Consider the following 7,500-nt stretch of genomic DNA (forward strand, 5'->3'; position numbering starts at 1 on the left):
TATATGCGGCAGAAGCCAGAGACACCGCCGGCAGCCTCACCGTGACCGCACGAGAAGTCGTCACTTGCGCCAATCTTGCACTCGAGTGCCGAGTCACCTACGAGCAGACCCCTGCTTCTGCCTGTCCATTGAGGGCAGCCGAGCACGCGATTCCCCAGGAGACGGACTTCTGTACACTTGTGCCCCTCTTGCCCTAAACGGGGTTCGAGCAGCGCGGGGAGAGGAATTCAGTCCCCGGCGGATGCGCGCTCGTTCTAAGTGCAGCTTCCGAGAGGCCGCCCGTGAAGGCCATCACTTGTGCCACTCTTGCACTCGGAATCGAGTGCCGACTCGAACCGGAGCCTCCGCCGGCCACTGCGTGGGTTGACGGGCGCCGACCCCGATGAAGACGGCGATCGGTGCACATGTGCCCCCCATGCCCTAAACGGGGTTCGAGCAGCGCGGGGAGAGGAATTCAGTCCCCGGCGGATGCGCGCTCGTTCTAAGTGCAGCTTCCCAGAGGCCGCCCGTTAAGGCCTTCACATGTGCCACTCTTGCACTCGTAGATGAGTGCCGACTCGAGCCCGAGTCTCCGCCGGACACCGCGCGTGATGACGTGCGCCAACCCCGATGGACACGGCGGTCGGTGCACTTGTGCTCCACTTGCCCTAAACGGTTGCAAGTAGAGCGGGCCGAGGCCAGCAGTCCCCCGGCGGATGCGCGCTGGTTCTAAGTGCAGCTTCCCAGAGGCCGCCCGTGAAGGCCGTCACGTGTGCCGCTCTTGCACTCGGAATCGAGTGCCGACTCGAACCGGAGCCTCCGCCGGCCACTGCGTGGGTTGACGGGCGCCGTCCCCGATGAAGACGGCGATCGGTGCACATGTGCCCCTCTTGCCCTAAACGGGGTTCGAGCAGCGCGGGGAGAGGTCTTCAGTCTCCCGCGGATGCACGCTGGTACTAAGGGCCGGCTCACAGAAGCCACCTGTAAAGGCCGTCACATGTGCCACTCTTGCACTCGTAGTCGAGGGCCGACTCGAGCCCGAGCCTCCGCCGGACACCGCGCGTGTTGACGTGCGCCAACCCCGATGGACTCGGCGGTCGGTGCATTTGTGCCCCACTTGCACTAAACGGTTGCAAGTACACCGGGCCGAGGAAAGCATTCCCCCGCGGTTGTCCGCTGGTACTAAGTGCAGCTTCCCAGAGGCCGCCCGTGAAGGCCGTCACGTGTGCCACTCTTGCACTCGGAATCGAGTGCCGACTCGAACCGGAGCCTCCGCCGGCCACTGCGCGGGTTGACGGGCGCCGACCCCGTTGAAGACGGCGATCGGTGCACATGTGCCACTCTTGCCCTAAACGGGGATCGAGCGGCGCGGGACGAGGCCTGCAGTCCCCCGCGTTGCCCGGTGGTACTGAGGGCAATCTCCCAGAGGCCGCCCGTGAAGGCCGTTACTTGTGTCACTCTTGCACTCAGTGCCCTGTGCCGACTCGAACCCGAGACTCGGCCGGTCTTCGCAGGCAACAGCGCGGGTTGACCACAAATTACACGGCGGTCGATACACTTGTGCCCCTCTTGCCCTAAACGGTCGCAAGTAGCGCGGGCCGAGGCCTGCAGTCCCTCGCTGTTGTCCGCTGGTACTAGGGGCAGCTTCCCAGAGGCCGCCCGTGAAGACCATCACTTGTGCCACTCTTGCACTCAGGCTCGAGTGCCGACTCGAACCCGAGACTCGACCAGTCTTCGCCGGCCACTGAGCGGGGTGACGGGCGCCGACCCCAAAGGACACGGCGGTCGGTGCACTTGTGCCACTCTTGCCCTAAACGGGGATCGAGCGGCGCGGGTCGAGGCCTGCAGTCCCCCGCGTTGCCCGGTGGTACTGAGGGCAATCTCCCAGAGGCCGCCCGTGAACGCCGTTACTTGTGTCACTCTTGCACTCAGTGTCCTGTGCCGACTCGAACCCGAGACTCGGCCGGTCTTCGCCGGCCACTGAGCGGGGTGACGGGCGCCGACCCCAAAGGACACGGCGGTCGGTGCACTTGTGCCACTCTTGCCCTAAACTGCCTCAGCCAACGCGGGGCGGAAGCGCGAATGGCCTGCCGGCGACAGGGTCCCCGGCGGCCGGTAGTCCAATCTCAGACTTCCCCCTGCTCGAGGAGAGCCTCGCTCGCCAAGCTCATATACTATAGTCTGGACCCCCCTTATCTCAGCATTCGTCAGTCACGGAAGAGGCAGAGCCGCGGACACCGGCGGATGGCCCTTCGGCTGCCGCCAGAAATTTTAATTAAGTTTTTCTCTTCCTTAATCATTTCCGATCATACTAAATTTTGTATATGTTAGAATACATACACATACTTACTTATATAACCGCTTTATTTAATATTTTTCTGCACTTTAGAAATTTTCGGACTTAGCCGCTGAAGCGACTCAAGTAACACGCACGGTGGGACATAGCCGCAGAACTGGTTTCAAGTACCACGCACCACGGGACATAGCCGCAGAATTCGTACCGTCCAAGTAAGGCCCAGCTAACACAGCGGAAATTTATTTTTAGTCAATTAACGGCATTACTATGCACAGCAAGCCCAATTTTCTTCAATTATGTGTATTTTTCTGCATTTTGGAAATTTTTTGGACTTAGCCGCTGAAGCGACTCAACTAACACGCACGGTCGGACATAGCCGCAGAACTGGTTTCAAGTACCACGCACCACGGGACATAGCCGCAGAATTCGTACCGTCCAAGTAAGGCCCACCTAACACAGCGGAAATTTATTTTTAATCTATTAACGATATTATTAAGCACAGCAAGGCCAACTTTCTTCAATTATGTATATTTTTCTGCATTTTGGAAATTTTCGGACTTAGCCGCTGAAGCTACTCAAGTAACACGCACGGTGGGACATAGCCGCAGAACTGATTTCAAGTACCACGCACCACGGGACATAGCCGCAGAATTCGTACCGTCCAAGTAAGGCCCACCTAACACAGCGGAAATTTATTTTTAATCTATTAACGATATTATTAAGCACAGCAAGGCCAACTTTCTTCAATTATGTATATTTTTCTGCATTTTGTTAATTTTTTGGACTTAGCCGCTGAAGCGACTCAACTAACACGCACGGTCGGACATAGCCGCAGAACTGATTTCAAGTACCACGCACCACGGGACATAGCCGCAGAATTCGTCCCGTCCAAGTAAGGCCCACCTAACACAGCGGAAATTTATTTTTAGTCAATTAACGGCATTACTATGCACAGCAAGGCCAACTTTCTTCAATTATGAATATTTTTCTGCATTTTGGAAATTTTCGGACTTAGCCGCTGAAGCGACTCAACTAACACGCACGGTCGGACATAGCCGCAGAACTGGTTTCAAGTACCACGCACCACGGGACATAGCCGCAGAATTCGTACCGTCCAAGTAAGGCCCAGCTAACACAGCGGAAATTTATTTTTAATCTATTAACGATATTATTAAGCACAGCAAGCCCAATTTTCTTCAATTATGTGTATTTTTCTGCATTTTGGAAATTTTTTGGACTTAGCCGCTGAAGCGACTCAACTAACACGCACGGTCGGACATAGCCGCAGAACTGGTTTCAAGTACCACGCACCACGGGACATAGCCGCAGAATTCGTACCGTCCAAGTAAGGCCCACCTAACACAGCGGAAATTTATTTTTAATCTATTAACGATATTATTAAGCACAGCAAGGCCAACTTTCTTCAATTATGTATATTTTTCTGCATTTTGGAAATTTTCGGACTTAGCCGCTGAAGCGACTCAAGTAACACGCACGGTGGGACATAGCCGCAGAACTGGTTTCAAGTACCACGCACCACGGGACATAGCCGCAGAATTCGTACCGTCCAAGTAAGGCCCACCTAACACAGCGGAAATTTATTTTTAGTCAATTAACGGCATTACTATGCACAGCAAGCCCAATTTTCTTCAATTATGTGTATTTTTCTGCATTTTGGAAATTTTTTGGACTTAGCCGCTGAAGCGACTCAACTAACACGCACGGTCGGACATAGCCGCAGAACTGGTTTCAAGTACCACGCACCACGGGACATAGCCGCAGAATTCGTACCGTCCAAGTAAGGCCCAGCTAACACAGCGGAAATTTATTTTTAGTCAATTAACGGCATTACTATGCACAGCAAGGCCAACTTTCTTCAATTATGAATATTTTTCTGCATTTTGGAAATTTTCGGACTTAGCCGCTGAAGCGACTCAACTAACACGCACGGTCGGACATAGCCGCAGAACTGGTTTCAAGTACCACGCACCACGGGACATAGCCGCAGAATTCGTACCGTCCAAGTAAGGCCCACCTAACACAGCGGAAATTTATTTTGAATCTATTAACGATATTATTAAGCACAGCAAGGCCAACTTTCTTCAATTATGTATATTTTTCTGCATTTTGGAAATTTTCGGACTTAGCCGCTGAAGCGACTCAAGTAACACGCACGGTGGGACATAGCCGCAGAACTGATTTCAAGTACCACGCACCACGGGACATAGCCGCAGAATTCGTACCGTCCAAGTAAGGCCCAGCTAACACAGCGGAAATTTATTTTTAATCTATTAACGATATTATTAAGCACAGCAAGCCCAATTTTCTTCAATTATGTGTATTTTTCTGCATTTTGGAAATTTTTTGGACTTAGCCGCTGAAGCGACTCAACTAACACGCACGGTCGGACATAGCCGCAGAACTGGTTTCAAGTACCACGCACCACGGGACATAGCCGCAGAATTCGTACCGTCCAAGTAAGGCCCACCTAACACAGCGGAAATTTATTTTTAGTCAATTAACGGCATTACTATGCACAGCAAGCCCAATTTTCTTCAATTATGTGTATTTTTCTGCATTTTGGAAATTTTTTGGACTTAGCCGCTGAAGCGACTCAACTAACACGCACGGTCGGACATAGCCGCAGAACTGGTTTCAAGTACCACGCACCACGGGACATAGCCGCAGAATTCGTACCGTCCAAGTAAGGCCCAGCTAACACAGCGGAAATTTATTTTTAGTCAATTAACGGCATTACTATGCACAGCAAGGCCAACTTTCTTCAATTATGAATATTTTTCTGCATTTTGGAAATTTTCGGACTTAGCCGCTGAAGCGACTCAACTAACACGCACGGTCGGACATAGCCGCAGAACTGGTTTCAAGTACCACGCACCACGGGACATAGCCGCAGAATTCGTACCGTCCAAGTAAGGCCCAGCTAACACAGCGGAAATTTATTTTTAATCTATTAACGATATTATTAAGCACAGCAAGGCCAACTTTCTTCAATTATGTATATTTTTCTGCATTTTGGAAATTTTCGGACTTAGCCGCTGAAGCGACTCAAGTAACACGCACGGTGGTTCATAGCCGCAGAACTGGTTTCAAGTACCACGCACCACGGGACATAGCCGCAGAATTCGTACCGTCCAAGTAAGGCCCACCTAACACAGCGGAAATTTATTTTTAGTCAATTAACGGCATTACTATGCACAGCAAGCCCAATTTTCTTCAATTATGTGTATTTTTCTGCATTTTGGAAATTTTTTGACTTAGCCGCTGAAGCGACTCAACTAACACGCACGGTCGGACATAGCCGCAGAATTCGTACCGTCCAAGTAAGGCCCAGCTAACACAGCGGAAATTTATTTTTAATCTATTAACGATATTATTAAGCACAGCAAGCCCAATTTTCTTCAATTATGTGTATTTTTCTGCATTTTGGAAATTTTTTGGACTTAGCCGCTGAAGCGACTCAACTAACACGCACGGTCGGACATAGCCGCAGAACTGGTTTCAAGTACCACGCACCACGGGACATAGCCGCAGAATTCGTACCGTCCAAGTAAGGCCCACCTAACACAGCGGAAATTTATTTTTAATCTATTAACGATATTATTAAGCACAGCAAGGCCAACTTTCTTCAATTATGTATATTTTTCTGCATTTTGGAAATTTTCGGACTTAGCCGCTGAAGCGACTCAACTAACACGCACGGTCGGACATAGCCGCAGAACTGATTTCAAGTTCCAAGCACCACGGGACATAGCCGCAGAGCCATGACTTTTGAGTTAAATTTCGGAAATTTATTTTTAGACAATTAACGGCATTATTGTGCACAGCAAGCCCATTTTTTTTCAATTAAGAATATTTTACTGCATTTTGGAATATTTCGGACTTAGCCGCTGAAGTTATATTCGTTCTATTTCTTATTCTTAGGAAGGCGCTATCACGGCACGGTCTCGTGCTTCGAAGCAGCCCCGTAACTATACTCGCCGTCTGAATTGGCCTCAGGAAGCGACCGTCCCAATACAACCCATCAAACACAGGCGTAGTCTCTTACATGACTTACTTTTAATGCGTTAACGGCTATACGATGATTTCTTTCGAGACGGGGCACCGCAAGCCCAATTTTAATGATTTACAAATACTTAACCATATTATTATTTTTATTATTTGTTATTGACTGCAAATGATTTTATCCCCGGTGGCAGTGACCTACAATAAGGTACAAGAACATAAGACACAACAAAACAATGCGATACATCAACACAGTGAGACAGAAAAAGAATAATTAGAGGGCACAACAAAAAGAATAAGACACAACAGAACCATAAAAGAAAAACATAGGACGCAACCAAAACAACACATCCCACTCACTCACTCAAAATCAAACAACTCATAAGAATACAAAACCATCTACTTCACTATATTACGCTTTCTTCCTCCCTAATTCTTCTTCTTCTACTCCCGTTATTCGTGTTGTCTTATGTTATTTTTATTCAAGTTACTATTATTAAGAAGGCGCCATTACCGCAGGACTCTTTCACCGAAACAGCCTTCTGAGCTACCACGCGCCGTCGGACTTTTGCCGCAGACGTCCCGGGCCTTGGCGGCCGGCAAGCCTCTCGTCGGGGAGAAAATCGCCTTCCGCCCGCGCAAGACAAATGCTGAGATAAGGGGGGTCCAGACCTACTATGGGGAGGACTTTGGGAGCAGGTCCGAGTGCGCGGCCGAACCGGCAATCGGCAAGTATGAGGCCTCCTGCCGGTTCGGGACACGCCGCACTTGACCCGGGGTCGTAGTGTCAGGACGGGGGTGGGGGTGGGGGCAGGACGGAGATCTGGCGTGTGTGGGCGGGCGGGCGGGCGGGGGACCGCGTTCTTAATCGCGGGGACTCGGTCCGGACTCCGTCCTGGGTTCGAACCTAGCTTAATTGTTTTAGGCCCACCTGAGATGCCGCGGGCCACCACGGCGCCCTACGCCGCCGCCGCGAGGACGATGACGACGCTCCTGTGTTCTCCGGCCAGCCTCGAGGACTCAGTCCTCGGTTCGATGCTCGCCTGCCACCACGGCGCCCTACGCCACGCAAGCTCGTCGCTGCTGCAGCCGCGAGGGGCCTATGACGTTCCTGGGTTCGAACCTCGCTTCGGGGATTCTGGGACGCCGCGTGCCTCCACGGCGCCCTACACCAAGAAATCGGGTCGCTGCTGCATGGCCGA

This window comes from Zootermopsis nevadensis, unplaced genomic scaffold, assembly GCF_977971745.1.
Source record: "Zootermopsis nevadensis isolate Lab colony 2312 unplaced genomic scaffold, Znev_1.0 Znev_ptg000243l, whole genome shotgun sequence".
Classification (NCBI taxonomy): Eukaryota; Metazoa; Arthropoda; class Insecta; order Blattodea; family Termopsidae; genus Zootermopsis; species Zootermopsis nevadensis.